This window comes from Hippocampus zosterae, chromosome 12 (genome assembly GCF_025434085.1).
Source record: "Hippocampus zosterae strain Florida chromosome 12, ASM2543408v3, whole genome shotgun sequence".
NCBI classification, from domain to species: domain Eukaryota; kingdom Metazoa; phylum Chordata; class Actinopteri; order Syngnathiformes; family Syngnathidae; genus Hippocampus; species Hippocampus zosterae.
In genome coordinates this window covers 2,458,238-2,485,354 of record NC_067462.1, presented here as the reverse complement: position 1 = coordinate 2,485,354, position 27,117 = coordinate 2,458,238, and the positions used below count along the sequence as shown (strand labels likewise).

At 46.6% G+C, this 27,117-nt stretch overlaps 1 protein-coding gene across 10 annotated transcripts in view; it reads left to right on the top strand.

Annotated features, from left to right (window-relative positions):
• lrp1bb (low density lipoprotein receptor-related protein 1Bb) overlaps positions 1-27,117 on the top strand; it is a 190,523-nt gene that overhangs the window by 12,162 nt on the left and 151,244 nt on the right. The window lies entirely within an intron of this gene.

The window sequence follows — 27,117 nt, the reverse complement described above, 5'->3', positions numbered from 1 at the left end:
TGGTTAGGTGAGGCCGGTCACAGATGAGTGCAAAGCGAGGATATAACGGGAGTCGCGGGACCACAATTCCAACATGTTCATTTCAAACTCTTTCCGTGAGTTGACACACATATGGGAATTTGCGCAATTTATATTTACAGAATGTGTTCGCTTTCATCCCGGTAATTAGACGCCGTAATCAGATCAAATCGGATCAAAGGCCGCATGTGGCTCGTAATGACGAGGAGAATAATGATGTTGATTATTTTATGACTACAATATTTCGCAGGATTTCGCAAGAAAATCGTACTCTATTACATATATTTCCATTACATATATTCATTCATTCATTCATCTTCTGTACCGCTTGTTCCTCACTAGGGTCGCGGGGGGTGCTGGAGCTCATCCCAGCCGTCTCCGGGCAGTAGGCGGGGGACACCCTGAATCGGTTGCCAGCCAATCGCAGGGCACACAGAGACGAACAACCATTCGCACTCACACTCCCACCTAGGGACAATTTAGAGTGTTCAATCAGCCTGCCATGCATGTTTTTGGAATGTGGGAGGAAACCGGAGCACCCGGAGAAAACCCACGCAGGCCCGGGGAGAACATGCAAACTCCACACAGGGAGGCCGAAGCTGGAATCGAACCCGGTACCTCTGCACTGTGAAGCCCACGTGCTAACCACTGGACTACCGGGCCGCCCTACATATATTTTACATTATCATTTTGGCTTGTTTTTATAATGCCCGTAAAAAAAATCAACATTCAAGTCAAAACTTTCTTCAGAAAACATTTATGATCTGTTTGTTTCCCACGGAGAACGGGCGGGGCGTCACCTACACAATCCGCAGCGTTGCCCGATCCGCGTTCCCCATTGTAATATTTAGCATCTGCTGCATTGGCCTGAGAGATTAACGGAACAATGGAGGGGAGCATATGATGCCGCGCAATAATATAAGAATCAGCTTATCCTTGCGTACGTGCACTGGCAGAACAAGTCGCCGGATGAAATGTGTTGTCACGCTATAACGGTATCCGGATTAAACCGTGCGTGGAGACAAACCCGTCTACTCGTGAAGCCGCTGCTACGTAGTTAGCACAACGATACCGCCGGCCCATGCTTTCCTGTTTTCTTTTGTGAGCTGGAAAGGAAAAAAAAAATCAATGATAACTGAGAATATCGTAAATGTTTGTTCTATTATTTTGGCTTTACTTACTTCTTGAAAAGTTTTTTTTTGTTTTTAATAATTTGGTCATCGGAACTCTCTTAGGGATGAAACCGCCCTCAGCCAAAAATCACCATAACAAGTCTTATTGTCCGGTTTATTTCAAAGGGCAGTCGGGACATGTGATGTCGGGTCGGGGGGGGGTACCGCAGTATCTTTCATTTATTTCCATGACGGTGGAAATGCCTGCTGCAGGCAGAATCTCCCCCCCGCGGTAGCCGAGCTCTTCATTATTAAAGCCCCCTCGCCGACCATCCTCCACACTTCTCTCTGACCTAATGACTTCCCGGAGAGAGCCCGAGCCTCGCTTTAAAGTGCATTTCGAGTTTGCACTTTCTGGCTTCTTGTGGAGCGGCAGCCAAAGCGCCGCATCATTGTTCTTCATGGCATCTGGTGGAAGGAGAAAATGGGCTCTTCCTTTTTTGTGGCATTAAATATTGATGTCTATTTATAGATACGCAGAAGACGACTTTGGTGGAAGGAAAGAGGGGAAAAGTGCGTCAGATTTTTGATTTAGCGCCTTCGAGCGGTATCCGCTATCGAACTCGTCATCGGGCCAACGGGTGAGCGTCTGACATTTTGAGCTAATGACTTGCGCAAAACAAAGTCACTCGCGCGGTCATGCCACATTGCTATGGTTCACTTGTGTTTAACTTTAAAGCTACATTGTATTCAATTTGGCGACGGCCACGGCGCCGGTTGCGTTTCCGCGCGGGTCCCTTCGAAGCTAAGTGGGGTTGACATGGCTAACACATCGTTAACTCGCCGGCATCCGCGGTGCCACTGTCGTTGAAACCCTTTCTCCTCTTATTGCAGCGTGAACGGGAACGTCGTCTTGTTCACTTTTGACTCCCGCGGCTCACGTTGCGATCGCTTAGCTACCTCTTGACTTCATCTCGACTTGAAAGAAAAGACGCGTTGCTTCTTGTCGCCTGCACTCGCTTTGCGTTTGTGGAGGGTCTTCAGATGCGACTCGATCTTTGTGCGGATGATAAAGAAAAAAAAAAAACAGTAAGATGCGGTCGTAAATTCACCGCCAATTGACATTCTGTCGCGCAACGCTACGGCTAAAGACATAAAGACTTTAACGCGTTTGACGACTTTTCAAGTAGCGCCGAGTGAGGCGGCACCCAGCCGGCGAAGTGCCGCGTCAAGTCAACAAATAAGTCCAAGGATGGCTTTTCAAGCGCGTGTGAAAAGAAAAACAATCACGCCGTGGTCGCACGCGGCCGCGCTTCCTCGCTAACAGCCATAAAAGCTTTGATTGTGTGTTGGCTGAATAACCGCATGCAGAAAGCAGCCTGGTGTGCGCAAGACTTTTTTTTTTTTGCCAAGGGAGCCGAAGCTGCTTTGATGACACTTTGCTGCTTCCCACGCGTGACTTTTCTGTCCTAAAAAAAAAAAAAAAAAAAAAAAAAACATTCCCGGGTGTGCGCTGGTTACTTCTATGGATGCAGGCGTTTGGAAATCAAACGCCCGCCTTGAATTGTCACTTTCGAGCACCCGCGCCAGCGTTCCCGCCAGCGGCCAACCAGGAAAAGCGGGACGGCCGTTTTGTGAGCCGATTGTTTTCCGACTTTGTTTTGTTTTGTTTTGTTTTGTTTTATTGATTTCATCCTTTGTGCCTTTCCACTGTGAACTTCGGGAGGTTTGTTGACTGAAGATCCTCATTGAAGCGAAAGTTACTGCGCCGAGGCAGAAAGACTCTGAAGATGAATCTCCCCCCGCTGCTTTATTGATAGAGGGGGGGTCAAATGTCACGGCGTCATGCCAGCTTGGACGGCATTCATTATTTTGCCCGAAGAGTGGCGCGGACGGCCCGTTTTAGAATATTCAAGCGTACGGCGTCGTGTTCTTCTGAGAAAAGCAATCGAATCCTGCTTCAAACGATCCTTTTTTTTCTTCTTTTCGTATAATGACTGTCATCACCCCATATCCGCTTTGCACTACGAAATGAAATGAAAGTCCATCCGTCCATTTTCCATACCGTGCGTTCTCATTGGGGTCACTCGAGGTGAGAGGCGGGAGAACAGCCGAGGCGCTTTGCTCGCCCATCCTAGGAAATTCAAATGGTACAAACTTTGATCGGGGGTGGGCTTGTCTTGTAGACGATCGTTTAAAAAATACAGTATGTACATATTGTCCTGTCGGACCATTTACAGTTTTAACTTATATGACAAATACGAGTCTTTTTTTAAAAAATCGGAATAGCAATCTTGTGGCAATGATGTCACACAGGATTTCGTTTCAATCCACAAATGTAATTCGGCGTGTATTTGGGGCGCGGTCCGCCGAATGCGTTTTCTTTCTCAACATTTTGAATTTGTTGAAGTAAAACCCGACAAGGGCGGCCCGGTAGTCCAGTGGTTAGCACGTGGGCTTCACAGTGCAGAGGTACCGGGTTCGATTCCAGCTCCGGCCTCCCTGTGTGGAGTTTGCATGTTCTCCCCGGGCCTGCGTGGGTTTTCTCCGGGTGCTCCGGTTTCCTCCCACATTCCAAAAACATGCGTGGCAGGCTGATTGAACACTCTAAATTGTCCCTAGGTATGAGTGTGAGTGTGAATGGTTGTTCGTCTCTGTGTGCCCTGTGATTGGCTGGCAACCAATTCGGGGTGTCCCTCGCCTGCTGCCCGAAGACGGCTGGGATAGGCTCCAGCACCCCCCGCGACCCTAGTGAGGACGAAGCGGCTCGGAAGATGAATGAATGAATGAAAACCCGACAAGTAAGGCGGCCGATTTTTAATGAGTTTGTTGTCTTTCAAAGCGGCCGCTACATCCCAACAGCAAAACAAACGTTAGGGTCGTTGGTATTCCCCGCCGAAAGGCTCAGGCATCCGACAAATAATTGCTCGGGATTTACATGCACGCCGTTGTGCCACAAGTCAGACGCCACGATTCCATTTGCTTACTTGGACGGCGGCGGCGGCGGCGGCGGGATATTTTTAGAGCGCGTGTCGGTGCCACGTGATGTGCGCTTGTCGTCTTGACTGATTGGAAGTCCAAATATCTTCTTCATCGCCGCTGCGTGGCCGCTTTTGTCGTGTCGGCGGGGAAATATGCCAGCGTGGGGCTGATCCGGCCCCCACCTCCCGCCTGGCCGCTCCCCCGTCCGCCTCGGATGGGATTTACTGATAAAGATAATGCGGTCCGGACCCCCCTCGGCGCACTCGCATCCCGTCGAGCGGCTCCACTTTTGCCCGCAAATGAAAAAGTGTCCGCCGACCAGAAAATAGGAAACCCGATACACTGAGCCAACGCGTTTAGCGTGAAACATGATGTTTACATTCTAACGTTGCCAATTTGCTGCTTAAGAGCAAACCATTATCAGTTCGCTGGAAGCCAAGATAATTGACTGGGAATTAGATTATCTCTGTCCAAACATGATTACGGCAAAGCTTAGTGGGCGTCTGCAAATGTTGATCTGTTGCTGGCTGTTGATGCCCAAATTCAGTCACACAGAGAGGCTATTGACGAAGACATCATTCCGCCGCAAAGAGTTACACAAAAGAACACATCAGGGTGAAATGATTGTACAACACCTTTTGTTGGAAAGACGTTTATTTCTCTGAGGGGGGAATACAAAGATTCTTTTTCGTTTGGATTTTCTCGACCCTCCTTAAAGGCCACTTTGGTCTATCGACCAGTCACATTTCTTGCAGGGGATAATCATTTTTTCAATGTCGTTAGCTGCAATCGGGGCATATTGAACTCTTCATGTATACTCGCATTGGTGGAAAGGCTTTGAAAGGAAAAGCTTTGCATTTTTCGCTTATATTTGGGGGTGCGCACCAAGGTAAGAATGGCTTCAGAGCTGCAGCGCCATCATGTGGCTGGTGCGGCCATGCGAATGAACCTCGGGTTATGCGACTCCAAAACCAAACAATCCCGCTACCCCAAAGAATATTAATGAGGTCAATAAAAAGTAGTTTAAGGCAACTGAAGCCATTCATTCATTCATCTTCCGAGCCGCTTGATCCTCACTAGGGTCGCGTGGGGTGCTGGAGCCTATCCCAGCCGTCTTCGGGCAGTAGGCGGGGGACACCCTGAATCGGTTGCCAGCCAATCGCAGGGCACACAGAAACGGACAATTTAGAGCGACCAATCAGCCTACCATGCATATTTTTGGAATGTGGGAGGAAACCGGAGCACCCGGAGAAAACCCACGCAGGCCCGGGGAGAACATGCAAACTCCACACAGGGAGGCCGGAGCTGGAATCGAACCCGGTACCTCTGCACTGTGAAGCCCACGTGCTAACCACTGGACTACCGGGCCGCCCCGCAACTGAAGCCACAATGAGGAATTACATGTCCGCAACATCTCTCGACAACATATTTGATACATTTGACGTTTTGTCAGGCAGTATTTTAGCCAGTCATGGGCTTGTTCATGTAGACGCTGACCATTATTCAGCCCGCCACGTCCATAAGGTCAGTAATCATCTCTATATATATATATATTGCGCGTGGTCCTGCACGCGGTCTGTCCTTCCGTCTGGTCCCTTTTCAAAACGTACCTACTTCACCGCGCCGCTGCGCGCCGCCACTGCGCCGCTCAGGCAGTGGCTCACTACGATCGCGCGGGCATCTTAGCGAAACAATGTTGTCTACCCACAAGCATTGCAATGAAATTGTTAGTTATTTAGTAGAGCTAAACATCTCTTTATTTTCGCGATAAGCAATGAAGATGAACAAAAAGTTGAACCAAGCAACAACACTTTTGTGGGCCAAAGGCCCACCTTACCAGCCTTCCGCAGGAACTAGCTGATGAGCCGCCTGGAGGGCGGCGAACCCGCTAGTGTTGTATAAGAATGGAGCCTTTTGAAACGGTACAGACGCGAGCGTCTTTCCAACGTTCAAACGTACCCATCCGTGCTTTCCCGTAGCTCCTTTTGAGAAATGTTTTCTTGAACCATTCTGCATGTTCAAACCCCGCTCGAGTTAGTGATTAGTCACGTTTTGACAAATGCATCACGTCAGACTCGTCCAAAACGCCGCCCGTGTTCCGGCGCTGTAATCGTCCCGCCGCCGAGGACTCGCGAATGCCGCAGCGATTTAGCAGAGCGCCGGCAAATGAGCTCGACAGTTGTTGTTCTCCCTCCCGTCCTACTGACCGGCGATGTTGCATGCTCATAGCTCATACGTTATTCACATTTAATCAATTCTGCCGCGGGGCGGCGTTTGCTTTGCTGTCTCCTTCTGCGGGGAAAAGCAACAACAGGCAAAACGGGCAAAGTGGGCAGATTTAAGTTGTCAGGCTTGCATTTAAAGGTTAGGCCTGTCATTGCCGCGTGGCTCTGGAACAAAGCTGACGTGAACTTATAGGAGCACATCTGTCGCCTCGGATCGACGCTGCTTTACCTGCACCGGTAATAAGATTGTATAGATCCGTTGATGGATTGTCCCGGGCGGTTATTACACACAGCTCCTCTTATCGCTACGGGCAGAGCCACGCTTGTGTTCAAGGAACGTTTTGGCCACAGACATTGAAACGTCGGTTTTGTGGGATTCTTGGGCTGCAGGTGAAAGTATCAAAAAGGCGAATCCGCTCTTGAGAAATCTTTGCGTGCGATTAAACATGGCGGCACGCCATTGTAGGTAAACAAAGTCAGATGCTTCCTAATCCAAGATGGCAGCCAAAAAGACCGCTCACTAGTTAAAACAAAGGCAGAGAGGCGGGGGGCACGCTATCCCGTACTGTCCGTCCATCCATCCATCCATCATCTACCGCTTATCCGGGGCCGGGTCGCGGGGGCAACAGCTTTAGCAGGGAAGCCCAGACTTCCCTCTCCCTAGCTACTTCTTCCAGCTCTCCCCGGGGGATCCCGAGTCGTTCCCAGGCAAGCTGGGTGACATAGTCTCTCCAGCGTGTCCTGGGTCTTCCTCGGGGTCTCCTCCCGGTGGGACATGACCGGAACACCTCACCGGGGAGGCGCTCAGGAGGCATCCGAATCAGATGCCCAAGCCACCTCATCTGGTTCCTCTCGATGTTGAGGAGAAGCGGCTCGACTCTGAGCCCCTCCCGGATGACTGAGCTTCTCACCTTATCTCTAAGGGAGAGCCCAGACACCCTGCGGAGAAAACTCATTTCAGCCGCCTGTATCCGGGATCTCGTTCTTTCGGTCACGACCCATAGCTCGTGACCATAGATGAGGGATGGAACGTAGATCGACCGGTAAATTGAGAGCTTCGCCCTTTGGCTCAGCTCCTTCTTCACCACGACAGACCGATACAACGTCCGCATCACAGCAGACGCTGCACCGATCCGCCTGTCGATCTCTCGCTCCCTCCTGCCCTCACTCGTGAACAAGACCCCAAGATACTTAAACTCCTCCACTTGGGGCAAGATCTCCCCCCCGACCCGGTATCCTGTACTGGTCACTAGCTAAACGTGGAACCTCTCCACGGTGCGGCACACACGGCAACCACTAGTTCACCGTGCCGGCACTCCACAGGGATGCGTCTTTGGCCCCATTCATTGCATTTGACAGCATTCTAAATTCAAATTGAATCTCTCTGTTATTTCGACGACGAGTCAAAATGGTTAGGTCACATCCATTTAAGTAAGCCGCCTGTTTTGGATTCCTTTCCGCCACTTAAACTACTTTGACAGCTCATCGTTTCATTGCCGCCCTCGTGGCTCTTGGACCTTTGAGTGAGACTTTGTTAACATGACATCACCAGGTGATTGCATTTGTGAAGTCTTTTTTTGCCGGGTGTTTGGCATTTGCTCATTCAAACAAGATGACGTTTATTTATCTTTCCCAAAGAGTAGTGCCTTTGGCGACGCCAGGATCCTCCCCGGTAGGACTGATGCCAATGTCCTCATCAAGCTTAGTTCATCGCTTTGTTGTTTTTGTGCAAAAGGCAAGCAAAGAACCGGTAATTTGAAGTTTAGCAGAAGCTACCTTTTCAAAAGTGTCTTGGACGCGGAAACAAAATCTGCATTCTGCCAGCACTCCTCTTCGACCCCCGCATGTGGGCTGCAACCTCTATCTTTTCTCGGCGTGGTATTGACATGGGGCAGGAAGAGAAGTCAGAGTATTACGCCCCCAACTGTTCCAATTTCTCATCTCTGCTTGTGAAATGATGCCGGCGCTGCTGCAAGCTTGAAACTGAATTAATAATGTACAGAGTCAATAGGCCTCAGGTTCCTATTCTCCCAGGTATCACCTTCAAGTGACTTTGCTTTGGTGTTGAAGTACAGACCACGAAGAAGGGAAACCCTTCGTATTTACTCCTGGAGGTAGTCGCGTCTATATCCCATTACTCGCTGAAAATGCGCTCGCCCTTGTTGTCTCAGACTTTCGGATTTCAAATCTTGATGACGTTTCGGTGCCCGACGTTAAGGTCAATATTTCCAGCATGATCGCGCCGGCGTCCGACCTTTGACCTTTTGTCACGCGTCGGAATAAAAGCTGTTTAGCGTCCCCCCCACCTGCGTGCTTCCTGCAATATTTCCATTTGGGTGTGCGTAGGTTCTCTGAAATGAGACTGTTGCCTGTCTGATTTGTTTTGTGCAAACTGATAAGATATGAGTTGGAAGCTGCTGTGGAGACCGGCTGATCGATACCCGTGGCTGTTTTTATGAGAATTCACCGCAGAGAGGTCTTGTCAGCCTGTCAGAGATCATTAGCAAAGTAGGAGATGTGTTTGGCGGTTTCTGCTGGGGAATTAAGAAAAAAACACACACACACACACACAGGTAGGCATGGCATTAATATCACATTATCATCCGTTTCCAAAGCACGCTTGAGAAAACACAATTCGGTAAACAAAGCGTTTTTTTTTTTCATAAAGCAAGGCCGGATTCCACCAGATTTTGACGGTGCGGGTCTGCGTGTCCTCAGTCTTGCAGGGCTTCATCTTGGAGACACTCGACGTTATTTATGGGGCGCTTTAAAAAAAAAAAAAACAAGCGATGCTGTAACAAAGTGCCGGTACATAAAGATTGGACGTAAATATAATGGAGGAAAGGGACTTCATTGCGGGTCCATCAAAAGAGGTTATGAAAACATAAAACACGTATGAATGAATCATAAAATATTGATAATGCCAAACATACCGCTGGAAGAATCAATGTGCTTGGTGGCTTGGGAGTTTGCAGCACGGTGCTTCCACCGCTGCCGATTTAGATTTTTTTTTTCACCCTTTTATTTTTTCTTTTTTTGCGGCAAGATAACCAAGTCATCAGATGATCAATTTAAACAAAGAAACATGTCATGAATAAAATAACTTCTTCCGTCCCCTAACGCTCAACACCAATTGTGTCATGGTTCTGTTTTATATTGAGATTAGATTTAGTTTTGTTTCATTGTTGACTGTTCCGGTTCCGGTCGCTGATCGCTACCTCAGATTAGATTAGCCAGCGGTTCAGAAGCGTCATACCCGAGTATTAATTCGTCGTGTATTTCAGCGTTTGTGCGCAAAGGCGTTAGGACTGTCGTCTGCGTTGAGTTGAAACCTCAACACTATCCACCGCAAGAATTTACGCAGTTGTATCAGACTTAATTTCCGCTAAATGGCACTAGACAGTGGCAAATTATGATCCAGTGTTTATCGCGGCGCAGGCTCAGTTGTTATTTTAGATGCGGAACACCCATAAACCTGATTTCCTGTGAGAGCCGCAACCATTAAGCAGTGCGTGGCGCCTCGTTTTTCAGTGAGACGGGCCGTGGCACACTGATTTTTTTTCCCGTTTTTTAATTTATTTACTTATTTATTTGATATCACGCTCACATCATTTCACCTTCCTTTGTGTGCAATATTATTGAGGCTCTTTAGGACTAATTATGAAAGACGGCATTGCTCAAGGTCCAATGGGCCAAGCAGTGCCCCCCCCCCAACCCCCCCATGACGTCAGTTCAAAACTTTACAAGGCAACGACACAGGATGTGTGTCAGTTTTCATCCCCTCGCCCTCTGGGAGGCGTTACAATCAACAATAGCGGTGGGACAGTAAATGGAAATGAGAATGTTGCAGACTCTGTTGCCCTTTTGATCATTACTACAAAATACAGCACAAATTCTCCATAATATCCTGGCGGCCTGCCACGGGGATTGTGTCGAAACAGGTCTGGGTGAGGGACAAGGACATGGGCCAAAAAAAACAAAACAAAAAAAAAAAAACGGAATTTAGTACAGCGGGTATTTTCTGCCCGCACTGTTATTTCACAATGATAAATAAATAAAACAGAAATGATCAGCGCATGCCCTGGACTTTTTTCCATTTTCATTTTTTTGTGACAACACATGAGAGGGCTTGGTCTCACATCAAAGAATTGCACCAGCTACAAAATATAGCCTTCAAGCTAGCAAGGTCCGATATCTTGGAGATGTCACCTACTTCCCGATGTTAGACGAGAAGTCTTTTTGCTCGATGTTGCAAAAAAGAAGAAGGAAAAAAAAAAGTCTTGAAAACCGATATCTGGAAAAAAAAGTGAGTTTAAAAATTTGACATAATGGTACCCAGTCATATATTCTTTATTCTCTGTGAGGAGCAAAGACAAGCCAGAGACATCTATACTGCACAGATGGCCATGTTCTTTTTCGTCGCCTCTTTAAAGTCGCCCGTGTGTCGTAGACTGCCCCCAGGTGGCCACAGATATGGTATTGATACATGGGGTGCGATACAATTGAAGGACGGGACATTTTAAAATGTAACTAAATCAATTTTCCAATTCACATCCATTTTTGTTACACCCCTCATCATTGTTTCACTTAAATTTATCCAAATGCTCCGATTTCTGCCTTTCCGATTTTGTTTGTTTGTTTGTTTTCATCACTAAAAAATACCAAATGATAATTACAGTTTAATAAAGAGTAATCAAGGAAAAAAGGGGTTTGTAATACACTTGAACACAAAATTCAATGTTATCCGATTCTTTGATGGGGAAAAATTGCTACAATAATTGAGTCTAGAAGTATTTGCCTAAGAAACAAATTTTTTTTGGGAGGGGGGGGGTGCAACAGATGAATGGCATTTCTATTCATTTCAAGGTGGGCTGGGGGGGGGGATAATTCAACCATCGTCGATAATAATCCACATGTGAATTGAAAGCATTTCTGCGCAGCCTCGAAGGCGCTGAATAAATAATAGGCCGCGCGGATCGACAAAGACGTCCAGAGTGCTCTTGCTGTAAGGCTGTAAATGAACGTAATTAATGGTGAGAAACAGCCCGGGGCCGATGGCGCCGACGCCACCCGCCTGGACGCGAACCTGACATTGCGCCGTCATTTATCAACCCTCACATTTTCTGCTCGCTTTTGTGAGGAAGTGTTGCTCGAGCTTCAGGTACATGAGCCGTGCGAAGGAGCGAGTGTAGCGCATGATTGACAGAGCCTGTGCGTTGTCCGCTTTGGCCCCCGCAGGCTTGAAACGGCATCGCTTTGGTCCCGACCGTTGCCGGTGCTGACCCAAATGGGTAATTACACTGTCGTAGCTCCATAATTGACTGTTGTATTTTAATTGGAGGAAGAGTTTGGCAGCGAGTACGAAGGGGCCGCGCGCGCCCTGCCTTCAGCCGGCTAAGAATAGAGTGCGCTGGAATCGCAGCATGCCTTTTGTTAAATGTTTGCACCTGCGGGCCTGGATTTTGAGAGCCAAGCATACGTGGCTCCCCCACTGTGGTGACTTCCATTTTTCCAGGCGTGGAGCTTCGCGTGTGCCGCTGCTGGCCTTGCACAATCGAGTTGAAGGGGTTTATTTTATTTTAGCTTTGTCATTAACTTTGCCGTAGTTCTCACTTGCCGTCGTCTAGCGGACTTGCAAAGTAGATGAGACGACTCTGGTTACGAGGAAAGTTGCACGCGTGAAGTTTTTGCAGGTAGAAAATGGAAAGATAAATCGCCTCGCTGTAGGATTGGATGTGAGACGTTTCCTCTGCTCCTTTGGAATTTCCGATCAAGCAATTTCATTGGACCCGAATTGGATTTATTGCATGAGTGCTGAAATACATACAGCGATGCTCTCAGATACGAGTGACCTGATTTACGCCATTTGATTTTGCGACACAAAGAGCCTGGAAGGGATTCATGCGATTTGTCGATGTCAACAAATTGATTTCAAGAAAGAGTTTGACGCACCCTGATGTCATATTTCCGAATGAAATCCGATGACATCCACCACACATTTCAGCCGGCGTGCAGAATCGGTTTGCCTCCGCGTGGATGAAATTCACCAAAATCGCGTTACACCGCCTGCGCCACAACTTAGACCTGCTTTTCACCTAGACCAGGGGTGTCCAAACTTTTTGCCAAGGGGGCCAGATTTTATGTGGTAAAATGTCGGGGGGGCCGACCTTGGCTGACATTCTTTACATTGAACAACAATATTGTTCAACAAATTTTAGTAAGCCAGTCTGTTTCACATTTCCATTTTTATTTTAATTTCAACAATCTTAAGAATTTATTTTGGTTCATTTGAAACAGGAATTTGAAATATGACATATCAGTCAATATAAACACGGAGTGATGTCTTGTTAACTCGTGATTGATGCCCTCTAGTGTCTAAATGCTATGACTCATTTAGTGAATGCTATTACTCATTTAGCCACTAGAGGGAAGCAGTACTCTATGAAACATCACTCACCAGTCGACGAGACCTCAGTCAATGCAACACGTGTTCCATTGCGCCCAACCTGCGGGCCAGACGGCACTGATTTTATGACGGGGGCGGACGGCCGGATGAAATTCGACCGCGGGCCGGATTTGGCCCCCGGGCCGGACATTGGACACGCCTGACCTAGACGAAAGTCTTCCTGCTAACAGTCACCAAATTGTTTGGTCTAATACAAAACACCCTCAGTCCACCCGAATGCTCAATGAGGCTTAGCGCGGCCTGTCAAATTCCCAAAGAAACAAAAGTCTTTTTTTGGGGGGTGGGGGTGCTCAATGTTGACACAGATGCTTTGGCCTGTCATGCTAACAGCAAATTCCTTGGCTTTCACCACATTTTACAGATTTTTGTTTGAGTGGCGGAATAAATGTGTAAATGCCACTTCATTTGTCATCACTCTTTGCCATCAACTCATAACTGTCACTTGTAGATCTATTGTTCAAAAGCAATATCACGCTTGAGGTCGCACTGCGTCTGTCGTGACTGTAATTTGGTCGTAGGCACAATCGGGCCTCCCCCTCATGTGATATTGCTGAAATAACCTAATTGCAAATCATATTCAATTTGACTGTAGAGCCAAATGACGTGGTAAATTATGCATGACTATTTGATTGGCTGCCGGCTGCTGCCTGTGGTATTTCTTCGGTCTTTAGAGACGGCATGGCAGTGTGTGAAAGGTGAGGTCTTCCAGCGCTGATGTGTATTTTTTCTTTTTTTAATTTTTTTTTTAAATTTTAGGTCACATAACCGCACACACCTCCTCCCCTGCTACCGCTAGATAAAAGCCAGTTTCGCCTCAGGCCATCACGAGTGACATTTAGTACACGTTCATGCAGGTAGGATTTCCTAACGAAGCCATCTTAATATAGTTGCCCTCCTTACAATGTCGGTGTTAGAGGATATTTGATATATTTGACCTGAATGGGTGAGCCTGAAAAGAATAAGCCTTCGTTAGCTTTAAATCTGTATTTTTAGTCGACATATTTGTAGATTTTTTTTTTTTTTAATTTTGTTGATGTGATTCTCCTCCCGCTTTTCAAAAAAAATTGTCCACTGGAGCGACTAGTTGTTTGTTTGTGTGCTCGCCCCCGACCCTCGTGAGGACAAACGCAATGGAAAATATACGGGACTTTTTGCACAAATGCATTCATGCGCAGTCATTTGTCTGCATGATTGAATGGAACGAAGCGCCAAATGGATATTTTCGCATTCGTATGATTGCGCCGTAAAATGTTTAATAGCCACAACAATAAAAAGCAGTCGCCTGGTTTACGACTGACATTGGTTCGAGAGTTTGTCAGAGGGATTAGCGCAATGACGTTGGTTAAATCATTATCATGGCCGACACGAGACTAACTGCTGTGTTACAAAGTATCTTTGTGTGGAGATTGAGAAAGTCATCGCCCGCTGACGTGGCCCTAAGTTGAAGGGCAAACCTTCAACTTAGCATCATCTAGCTAGCTACATATTTGGCGACCAAATTGAATCAAAAGTAGACATATTACGCATTTGTTATATACAATATCCATTCATTAACAAAAAAAAATAATCTACACCCAAATACCGTCACTCCTTTTATTCACTTGCAAGCAAGCAAATCATGTTTTATGCCTCTTGTTGTTTAAGAGCTAGCCACTAGCATAACAACATATTCCCACAGCTTTGTTATCATGGTGAATTGACTGAATAAAAAACAAAAAAAAACAACAAAGAACGAAAAAGTGGCTCCCCATAGCTGAAAAAAAATCACCACTTAACTTGAATGTTTATATTTTTTATATTTATATTTTTAAGAAGCTTGCGTGCCTGCCATAAATTGTTGTTGTAACCTACATCAAACAATTTTCTTAAATAAGGTCATATGGTGGGACGGGGGGGCAGTTTGGGAGTATCTTTACGTTCAGCCAACTGGCCTTTTTCCCCCCTGTCTTAAAAGACAATAAGATCTCGGTCAATAGACATCCTCTCTGGCGCTCTATATCTCCTTTTTATCTTCATGTTGTCTTCCGCAAAGGTTGAAACAAGTAACAAGACTTTTTTTTTAACAGAGGAATGTTAAATAAGGATTTTCAAATGTAGCAAGTAAAGGGTATTGAACCGACACCTGAACAATGTATTTACAATACAGTATTAATGCGTCATTACCCCCCACCACTGCTCTTGACCACTTCAAGATCAATCTCAACTCTCCAGATTGTGCTTGTGTCATCTGATTTCCAACTTTCATGCTGCTACTTTCACCTGCGCTCCGAAAAATGAACATTCTGTCACATCAAGATTTCAATATACATCAGCATTCTGAAAACAAAGACGTATCCCGGCCAAAAGTGGCTTGAGGCAGCGCTTGGTCGGCAATGTGCGGAGGCGCGATTATCGCTGATCCGCAGCCAGAAAGCGCCATGAAATATTTATTCCCAGAGCAGCCCTCGGTCCAGCCTCCAGACTCCTTCCAATACACCCTGGAGACTCGCTAAAAGCTGCGGATGCTGTGGCTCTCGGCGCTATAAATGTTGCTCTTCAATACCAAAACATATTAGCATCCGTTAATGGAAGGCGGATCAGTTTCAATGAGCAGCTCCGTCTGAAAGTGAACAACAGCTGCTTTCTCCGATAATTCAGTTCAAAATACCCCCACCCTCCCCTCCCCCCCAAAGTGACTGTATTTAATCTAAACATACATTGAAGCCATTTTAACTTAGTTGCAATTTTTGGGTATTCCTTTGCAGACTTTTGAGTTGTAAACGTGTACAGCAGGGGTGTCCAAACTTTTTGCCAAGGGGGCCAGATTTTATGTGGTAAAATGTCGGGGGGCCGACCTTGGCTGACATTCTTTACATTGAACAACAATATTGTTCAACAAATTTTAGTAAGCCAGTCTGTTTCACGTTTCCATTTTTATTTTAATTTCAACAATCTTAAGAATTTCTTTTGGTTCATTTGAAACAGGAATTTGAAATATGACATATCAGTCAATATAAACACGGAGTGATGTCTTGTTAACTCGTGAGTGATGCCCTCTAGTTTCTAAATGCTATTACTCATTTAGCCACTAGAGGGAAGCAGTACTCTATGAAACATCACTCACCAGTCTACGAGACCTCAGTCAATGCAACACGTGTTCCATTGCGCCCAACCTGCGGGCCAGACGGCACTGATTTTATGACGGGGGCCGAGGGCCGGATGAAATTCGACCGTGGGCCGGATTTGGCCCGCGGGCCGGACTTTGGACATGTCTGGTGTACAGTCTTGATTCTTGTCTAATTCGGCTGCTCAATCTTATGGCAAGGATTGATTGCTTCTCTGCGGATTCCCCGAAGCCCACTGGGCTGTGCAAATGCCTTTTGACGCGGGGGAACTTAAAGTGTCAAGTGGGACCCTAGGCAGATTTATCGGAAATAAATTACAGGCTCATTATCCAGGTAGGAGAAACAATGGCCGGTGACTGTGAGAGCGCTTTTCGAAAAAAAAGGCCGAAACCTGAACGTTTTTGACAAGTCTCAGCATGACGAAATCAATTAGCCTTGGCATTAGCTACTGATCATAATGACACATATAATTAGGAAGACAAATTTTCAGATGCCATTAAAAATAAAACATGTCTGCCGTGTTGCAAAACTATCGCCGGGGGTTGCGTCACAGTTTAACGGTCAAATTCAACGGTCCAATTTAAAATCTCATATAATATGCTTTGTAATTTAAACATGAAACAACAGAAAAATACTACAAAAAATAAGACTTTACTTTTTTGGTCAAGACAAGAGCCACATTTCTTTTTGCCAGCCCTCTTCAAATCTTCCAACAATTTTTGAGAGGTGATTTTTGAACAAGGCTCACATTTGGATTTCATTCCCTCTGGATGTGAAGACAAGATTTGAACAGTTGAAAACACAAAGCAATCACCAAAAAGCCTCACAATGCCACTTTTGTCTGCGGCGCTATAATGAGTGAGATAACAATTATCCAAGTTTGATATCGGCTGTTGCTTGCGTCAGAACCGACTTGCTGGAGTTTTAATTCCGCGTGGCGACAATCTCCCCCTCAAGCAATTTCAGCAAACAGGCCAGACGAGCAAATGATACAAATTAAAATCAAACACAATGTGTTTATTTGTTTTTTTTTGGCTGCCTGTTGGTTCTCAGTATTCATTCATTCATTCATCTTCCTAACCGCTTGATCCTCACTAGGGTCGCGGGGGGTGCTGGAGCCCATCCCAGCTGTCTTCGGGCAGTAGGCGGGGGACACCCTGAATCGGTTGCCAGCCAATCGCAGGGCACACAGAAACGAACAACCATTCGCACTCACACTCACACCTAGGGACAATTTAGAGTGTTCAATCAGCCTGCCACGCATGTTTTTGGAATGTGGGAGGAAACCGGAGCACCCGGAGAAAACCCACGCAGGCCCGGGGAGAACATTCAAACTCCACACAGGGAGGCCGGAGCTGGAATCGAACCCGGTACCTCTGCACTGTGAAGCCAACGTGCTAACCACTGGACTACCGGGCCGCCCGGTTCTCAGTATTTAAAAAAAAATAAAGCGAGCACACAAAGGCGACAAAAATCGTCCTCAGTCCGACACGCCTCCTCGTTTGTCGGTCAAGGCGCGGGGATCACGTGACTCGGGGGCCTTCCCCGCACGCATCAAGATTTTCGGTCGTAATCTTATTGGACGTTCTTTTCAGACATGAGAAAGTCGGCCGGTTGACCTCCGCGGTCGGAAAAGGGCAAAATCCGGACATAAAGATGGGCCGATTTTCCTTCGACGTGTACCCGCGCTTAAACATTCCTCTGCACTCGGTATGTCTAAATATTGAGGTGCTCTTGTCAGTACACCAACGCGTACGCGAGGAGTGGAGTGATTTCTAGCTTCTTTTCAGGCCCACAAAATTCTAGGCTCTAACGTTGATATTCAAAGATAATTGGACAGTGAAACAATGGCATCGGCCCATGTAGGAAAGAGCCCAGATGGGAAGGCAGATGGTGAACGCAAGCCGAGCGAAATGAGCACGGTGGATGTCAAAAACGTCTCCGAGTATTTGGAGTTTTTGCTACAGCGGAGGCGCTCCCTACCGTTTCCTTCGAAGCCATTAACTTGAAGGGTCTTGGGTCACGCCGGATGAGGTTCCACTAATGCGCCAGATGTTCATATCAGAATGAAAATTGATTCTTATCACCAAAGATGAAAAAACAAAACAAAATCCAGGTTGACAATCTTGTGACGAATGGCTGTCCTCTCAGCCATGATCTGATACAATGTGTCAAAGCATCCCGTAGCGCAGCCATGTCCAAAGTCCGGCCCGCGGGCCAAATCCGGCCCGCGGTCGAATTTCATCCGGCCCTCGGCCCCCGTCATAAAATCAGTGCCGTCTGGCCCGCAGGTTGGGCGCAATGGAACACGTGTTGCATTGACTGAGGTCTCGTAGACTGGTGAGTGATGTTTCATAGAGTACTGCTTCCCTCTAGTGGCTAAATGAGTAATAGCATTCACTAAATGAGTAATAGCATTTAGACACTAGAGGGCATCACTCACGAGTTAACAAGACATCACTCCGTGTTTATATTGACTGATATGTCATATTTCAAATTCCTGTTTCAAATGAACCAAAATAAATTCTTAAGATTGTTGAAATTAAAATAAAAATGGAAATGTGAAACAGACTGGCTTAGTAAAATTTGTTGAACAATATTGTTGTTCAATGCAAAGAATGTCAGCCAAGGTCGGCCCCCCGACATTTTACCACATAAAATCTGGCCCCCTTGGCAAAAAGTTTGGACACCCCTGCCGTAGCGTGTCCTCTGATTTTGTTTAAAAAAACACGACTTGGCGTTCATCTTTTAATTCATTGGGGGGGGCGTCTTAAGAGGATCCAGCGGCTGTCAATGAAACAAGAGAGGCCGCGAATGGCGAGTGCATCAATATTCCATTTAGAGTTGTTTGTTGTCAGACTGTTATTAGGTGCGGTCCGCATGGGGTCGTTTCATTCGAGGGCCGCCACTTGATTTAGAACCATTCATCAAGTCGGTGTCGAGAGGATGCGGACGAATCCCCGGCCGTGCACTTTTGTCTCGACACTTCATTTCATCTTTAGATATGACGAGCGCCGCCGCCGCCGTCCCCCGTCCGGCCGCGTTGCAAAACCGTTCGCTTCCGTGGAATCGGCGTTGAATTTAGTATTCGGATGACTTCCTTGTTAAGCAGCAAAACAATTTTACACTCACATCGTCACGAGAGTCCCATTGGTTTTCTCGCGGGAGCCGCACGGAGAGATTAACTAAAACATTCATTCATTCATTCATTCATTCATTCATTCATTCATTCATTCATTCATTCATTCATTCATCTTCCGTACCGCTTGATCCTCACTAGGGTCGCGGGGGGTGCCGGAGCCCATCCCAGCCGTCTCCGGGCGTATTTTTGGAATGTGGGAGGAAACCGGAGCACCCGGAGAAAACCCACGCAGGCCCGGGGAGAACATGCAAACTCCACACAGGGTATTCCACACGTGGAATCGAACCCGGTACCTCTGCACTGTGAAGCCCACGTGCTAACCACTGGACTACCGGGCCGCCCTAACTAAAACATGGGGCAGATATTAATTCGAGACCCCTATCGTTCCATTTCCGCCCATCCCTTGGAGGATGCTCCGGGGTAATTTGCCCTTGAAGCTACATTTTCCTTGTTAAGACCGCGGGGCTTTGCTTTCATCTCAAGCTTGCTTCTACTGCACATTTGGAACACGTCAGATGTATGTATGCGGTGCAGAATGTCGATCGCAAGTCATACGATTTGGAGAAAGCTGCAGTTTTAAAGCCAACGTCGGCCAGAACTGCAAAGGTCACACTTAAGAACTGCAATGACCTTATCCGTCATTCAGCGCGCTTAGAAGGATTTTATCACCAATGGACAATCCAGACATAGAAACCGTGTTGGCTTTGACAATTTAACCAGTACCGACCGAAAACCGAATGTGTGCGGAAAAACGTCCGTCATGGTTACCCGTCTTTTACGCTAATGGCGGTCGAACAAATGCTGATGGAAAATGAGAGCAAAGTTGGGCTTTTAATCGGGCGTCTGGGTTGTTGTTTTGCTTTGGACTTTTGGACACAGCTTCATCCTTTAAGGTTAGTGTTTTGTGTCAACTCTCAAGAAGAATTTCTTGGCTACAAATTAGCTGCAAAGAGCCTGCATTTTTTTGGCCGGCTAATGTGGAGCTCATTAAATTTCTCTTTTATGGTCTCTTATCAGGTACCTTGTAATATAAAAAGAGTGTCGGCAGCTTTTATTTCAGCATTATATCAGCATTAGAATGTTTTAAACGGAGGTTTGTTTTGATTGTCGTTATTTTCTGCCAACATTTGTGATCTACGTGGTTTGTACGATGGGAAACGGCGGAAAAGGCCTAAAAGTCCTTTCGCAGTATCAAACACTTCATAAATGACCCATTCAGTCAGACGTGTCTTGTACCACCTAATTACTTACTCTGGTGTTTCACGACTATTCACGATAGCTTAGCGGTTAGCGCGGGCCCTCCATCATCCGTCGATGACTTCTCATCCTCCTTTAGTGCGAACATTACTTGTCAAAACCGTCGTACGGAGAATTAATAACTAAAGATGAGCAGCTCCGCGCCATCGGAAGAACAGCTTTGAGCCGTATTAGCTCTCCAGCAGCGGCTCCTAGCTAGCAGGTGTGTGGCACAAGATAGCGTAGCGCGTCGCTTTCCTGTGGTCGTTCCACAGCTGCGGGAAAAGCAGGGAGGATGGTTGACTGTTGGACGCGGGCGCAACATTTCTTGCTAGCAGCTCGCTAGCTAGCTCGCCATTTCCGCACCGCGGCGGATACAATGATGCCACAAGCGAGCGTTATCGCAATTGGTCGGCAGGGTCCCAATCTACACCAAAGGCCAAATCCTTGATGTACAACACATTAGACATGAACAAACGACGGAGGAGGATAAGTGTCCTAAGAGGTGAAACAAATGATAGCCGAGTCTACGCAATCTGGGCCGACAAGCAACCATTTCACAGTGTGTGAGTTACCAGACTTGAATTTTAAAGCCCATTCCACCTAATTACTTATTCTGGTGTTTCACGACTATTCACGATAGCTTAGCGGTTAGCGCGGGCCCTCCATCTTCCGTCGATGACTTCTCATCCTCCTTTAGTGCGAACATTACTTGTCAAAACCGTCGTACGGAGAATTAATAACTAAAGATGAGCAGCTCCGCGCCATCGGAAGAACAGCTTTGAGCCGTATTAGCTCTCCAGCAGCGGCTCCTAGCTAGCAGGTGTGTGGCACAAGATAGCGTAGCGCGTAGCTTTCCTGTGGTCGTTCCACAGCTGCGGGAAAAGCAGGGAGGATGGTTGACTGTTGGACGTGGGCGCAACATTTCTTGCTAGCAGCTCGCTAGCTAGCTCGCCATTTCCGCACTGCGGCGGATACAATGATGCCACGAGCGAGCGTTATCGCAATTCGTCGGCAGGGTCCCAATCTACACCAAAGGCCAAATCCTTGATGTACAACACATTAGACATGAACAAACGACGGAGGAGGATAAGTGTCCTAAGAGGTGAAACAAATGATAGCCGAGTCTACGCAATCTGGGCCGACAAGCAACCATTTCACAGTGTGTGAGTTACCAGACTTGAATTTTAAAGCCCATTCCACCTAATTACTTATTCTGGTGTTTCACGACTATTCACGATAGCTTAGCGGTTAGCGCGGGCCCTCCATCTTCCGTCGATGACTTCTCATCCTCCTTTAGTGCGAACATTACTTGTCAAAACCGTCGTACGGAGAATTAATAACTAAAGATGAGCAGCTCCGCGCCATCGGAAGAACAGCTTTGAGCCGTATTAGCTCTCCAGCAGCGGCTCCTAGCTAGCAGGTGTGTGGCACAAGATAGCGTAGCGCGTCGCTTTCCTGTGGTCGTTCCACAGCTGCGGGAAAAGCAGGGAGGATGGTTGACTGTTGGACGCGGGCGCAACATTTCTTGCTAGCAGCTCGCTAGCTAGCTCGCCATTTCCGCACCGCGGCGGATACAATGATGCCACAAGCGAGCGTTATCGCAATTGGTCGGCAGGGTCCCAATCTACACCAAAGGCCAAATCCTTGATGTACAACACATTAGACATGAACAAACGACGGAGGAGGATAAGTGTCCTAAGAGGTGAAACAAATGATAGCCGAGTCTACGCAATCTGGGCCGACAAGCAACCATTTCACAGTGTGTGAGTTACCAGACTTGAATTTTAAAGCCCATTCCACCTAATTACTTATTCTGGTGTTTCACGACTATTCACGATAGCTTAGCGGTTAGCGCGGGCCCTCCATCTTCCGTCGATGACTTCTCATCCTCCTTTAGTGCGAACATTACTTGTCAAAACCGTCGTACGGAGAATTAATAACTAAAGATGAGCAGCTCCGCGCCATCGGAAGAACAGCTTTGAGCCGTATTAGCTCTCCAGCAGCGGCTCCTAGCTAGCAGGTGTGTGGCACAAGATAGCGTAGCGCGTAGCTTTCCTGTGGTCGTTCCACAGCTGCGGGAAAAGCAGGGAGGATGGTTGACTGTTGGACGTGGGCGCAACATTTCTTGCTAGCAGCTCGCTAGCTAGCTCGCCATTTCCGCACTGCGGCGGATACAATGATGCCACGAGCGAGCGTTATCGCAATTCGTCGGCAGGGTCCCAATCTACACCAAAGGCCAAATCCTTGATGTACAACACATTAGATATGAACAAACGGCGGAGGAGGATAAGTGTCATAAGAGGTGAAACAAATGATAGCCGAGTCTACGCAATCTGGGCCGACAAGCAACCATTTCACAAGTGTGTGAGTTACCAGACTTGAATTTTAAAGCCCCATTCCAGCTCGATGACTTGATCCAACATGAGCGGGCATAACACTCTTTCAGAGGGTCAGAGCAACCTTGACTGTAGCCTGAAAGCAAAATCGGGAGTATGGAGTCCGTAAAGCTTGAGCTGCCACTCGTAAAGCATATCCTAATAGATTTTCTTTTTTAGAAGCTTGACACTGTGGAGTATTTCCTGAATTCCGACAGATGCGCTCCCAACAGCTTGGGCAAAAATGCTGAGACCTACCATTAAAATCGGACTTTCGAAATGCTTTCACAGTTGCCGTTTTTTTGGAATTGTTTGAATGAGGTGAGTTGTCATCCCAAGGTTTGTATGCTATTTAAAAAAAAAAAAACGGGCAAATTCCATTTCAATGTCTGCTGCACTGATTCTGGCCACAGGGACAGCGAGATGCCAGGTGGCCCAGCATTTGAAGAGCGGCCACTCGAGTCACCTTGCTTGGGGCACAGCCTGGGCACTTTCTGGAGTTTGTGAGTCAGTGACTCAGTGTGACCGCAGGCCAGCGCAGTCTATCACCTTCAGACGGCCATTTTCCATTGGCACAAAGACGCTTTGACTGCGGGTGTTCGCAGCCGGAATCTTACACAGGCCGGGCGGCACGGCACAAGCTGTCAGATCACACTTGCTTTTCTTGCTTCGAGTTGTGCTAATGCTGAGCGGGGAAGCGTTCAGTGGACGGAGGTTAAAATGTACCCAAAAAAATGGATTGAGATTTTTTTTTTTCATTGAAAAAAAGAAGAGAAAAAAGAAAACCCCCTTCCCGTTCTGGAAAATGCAACCCCTTTTTTCAAAGCCATTTCATCTCTCGGCAAATGAAGCCAAATGCTCAGGACCAGAGTGTGCCACCGACTAAAACCACTAGGGGGCATATTTACACGGAATCTGTTTATTTTTTTGAACATAATGTATAGAAAGACGGGCGGCCCGGTAGTCCGGTGGTTAGCACGTCGGCTTCACAGTGCAGAGGTTCGATTCCTGCTCCGGCCTCCCTGTGTGGAGTTTGCATGTTCTCCCCGGGCCTGCGTGGGTTTTCTCCGGGTGCTCCGGTTTCCTCCCACATTCCAAAAACATGCGTGGCAGGCTGATTGAACACTCTAAATTGTCCCTAGGTGTGAGTGTGAGTGCGAATGGTTGTTCGTTTCTGTGTGCCCTGCGATTGGCTGGCAACCGATTCAGGGTGTCCCCCGCCTACTGCCCAAAGACAGCTGGGATAGGCTCCAGCCCCCCCCCCCCCCGCGACCCTAGTGAGGATCAAGCGGCTCAGAAGATGAATGAATGAATGAATGTATAAAAAGACCCTCGTGGATTTTTGTTGTTGTTGTTGTTGTTCACTCCTCTCCGAAGTTCTGCGCCCGTTATCGACAGGTCATTTGCGGTAGAAACTCGGGCGGCCTGACGTTGATAGACGATCCCGCCGCCTCGGCCAAAACACGTCAGCTTTAACGGACTGCCGCTCCAGCAAAGCTTTTTTGCCCGATGCGCCGTGATTAACCCCACTTTTCTCATCCGCCGCGAGAAGCGACCTCGCTGACGCCGAGCGTTCTTCCGCGTCCACTCAGTCTTTTGTTTTGCTACTTGGACTAATTCTAACCGATGTCCTTTCGCGAGCGCCACGCGCGGCTCTGCGAAGTGCTAACGAGCACCTTGGGCCTCCGCGAGACGATGTGAGTGGGCTCGGGGATGAGCTGCTGGTGTTTTGCTATTTAAAAAAAAAAAAAAAAAAGAAGAAGCTTTTTAAATCCTGAGCTTCTATTTTGTTGATGTGATATTAAGCAAGGCCCCTGAATGGTGTTTACGTCCCCTTTCATTACTTAAATGGCGCATAAAATAAGTGCTGTGCTTCTTTAAGTGACCCCAAAGCGATTGTCCGCCTCCTTAATTAACTGCTTGAAAGGTCAAGTGCCTCGTGATGCCACCTTGTTCTCCGCGATTGGTCGCAGCAATTTTGTGTCTTCACACCCAATTGCACTGGCAAGTGAGCGAAAATGACGACTCGCGCTGGCATCAGATGGCCTTCATTTGTTTAGATATGTATTTCGGGGTTGTTTTTTGTTGTTGTTGGTTTTTCTTTTTTTTTTTTTTTTGTGGGACCCTCTCATGCACTCAATAACCTGATAACGCGATAAGCCGTCCACTGTCGTGACCGCTGTCCCTGAAAATGAAACCAGCGGAATGGAAGGTGAAAAGCTACTCAGCTGACTTCACAACAAGCATTTGGGCAAATAGTGAATCATTTCCCCCGCCCCACAAAAAAAGGCCTCGGATGTTCATGGCCACTCCCAGTTGCCAAAACCAGACGTAAAAACTGAGAATTAGAATTTGTGTCTGCAAAACAACCACCTAGATAAGCCTTTCAGTCCAGGGACCAAAACAACGGCCATCTTCTTTCTCGTGAGTTATTTGGGTGGCCATTTTTCTCAAACCCGAACCAGTTAAACGAAAACCCCTTGCCCCTTTTCAATTAGTCAGCCCCACAAAAAAAACCTACAAAACACCATTCGATTTTACCGCTTCGTCGCTGTATGTTTTTGGAGTTTACATTTGCCATATGCCCAATCTCGCAGCCCAACATCTGGTTTCATTTGTCTTCATCGTGAAGCATCTCAAAATGGACCCCCCCCCCCCCAGTCTTGTTAATCTTAATCCTAACGGTCTGTTTTGCGCGACAGGCCACATCTGATGACCTTTTGGGAGTTCTTATTAGCGCGTACGTGCGCGTGCGGCAAATGCCATCTGTTCCAAATCATGGCGGTTCGCGTCCGGCGCGGCGTCGCGCTTTCGATGGCGCGCGAGGAACGTTTCTCACCTTCCTTGTCAGATCCAGCAAATTGATTTTAATCAGCCAATAATGAAGCTCCGTTCCTCCCTCTGTTGACTCACTTTCATGCCCCGAAGAGGCTGACCCGATCGACTCCCCTAATGGATTCGAGTCATAAATGTTTACAGTTTCGTCCGATACGGCAAATCTATTTCACTGGCGGGCGCGTCCGTCCCGGGAAAGACGGATGCTGTTGCTGGCGGTGCTTTCTGTGATGTTTCAATTGTCTTCGAAGACACAGCGGCCGCTTTGGAGATGCATTGCAATCGTCGCGTCGCATCGTGCTTGTGTCTTGCTACCGATAATTGATATGACGGCGGCTAACGCGGCGTAATGATGCTCAGAATGCTTTCACTGAGGCATTCTCCAATAAATGTGGCAACGCTCGAGATAGCTTGAAATATTGTTACTTTCTGTAAAAAAAAGAAAAACAAACAAAAAAAAAAAAAAAAAACGAGATGCCGTGATAATGGAGTCAACTTTTCCGGCTCGTGTGTGTGATGCATAGGTGGAGTAAAGGTGCAAAAGAAAGAGAAAAAAAAACCCGGCGAGGTTTCTTCTCTCCTGCCCCCCGCACCCCCCCTGCATGCTGCAGTTGTGCATTTGCATGCTATTATTTTACATAAATAAATCATCTCGGCACACGGTGAAATGTCAACACTGCTGATTTGTTTGTGGCCCTCCACTGCGTCGCTTTTATTGATTTAACGCAAAGATAAAGAGTGAGGAAGTGCATGACCAAAAAAACCCCCAAAAACAGCAAACAAATAATGACAAGTGATCCTGTCAGAGCAAATCCACTTACAAACGACGCATTGTAGTTAATTCCCCAAATGCTTTCGGAAAAAAAAACAAAAAAACGCATGAGTTATTTTAAAATTCGCTTTATTTCTTTGGGGGTTTTTTTTCTTTTTAATTAGTCATCCTAAAAAAAAAAAACATAGCATAGCAAAAATTAATTGGATGCAAAGTATGACCTTCTCCAAAGGAATGGAATTTTATACAGTACGATTAAAAAAATAATAAAATAAAATAAAATATAAATATAAATATAAATATAAATATAAATATAAATATAAATATAAATAATAATAATAATAATAATAAAATAAAAATTACAAAATATTTATATAAAATATATAAAAAATATATTTAAAAAATATGTATAATTATATATACAAATATATATAAAATCTCTCTCTCTCTCTCTCTCTCTCTCTCTCTCTCTCTCTCTCTCTCTCTCTCTCTCTCATATATAAATATATATATATATATATATATATATATATATATATATATACAGTACATATCGTATTTTGTCCTTAGGAAAAAAAAAAACACCAAAACTAAGGAAAGTGTCTTCACATATTAGGAAGGCATTAGCTTCCAGAAGGAGATGTACAAAACAAGCTGTTCTCCACTTTGTCGAACAAGATTTCGGTGTTGTTTTCCATGTCCTTTTCCTTCGTTAGCTTGGGGACTTGCGGCACCTAATGAACGTAAGCGCTCTGCCGCCACGCGCGCGACCTATGCATTTGCATTTTAATACGAGCGGCGCGAGACGCGTTGCTCCGTAAAATCCTGCTATTGGATTATTTGGCTG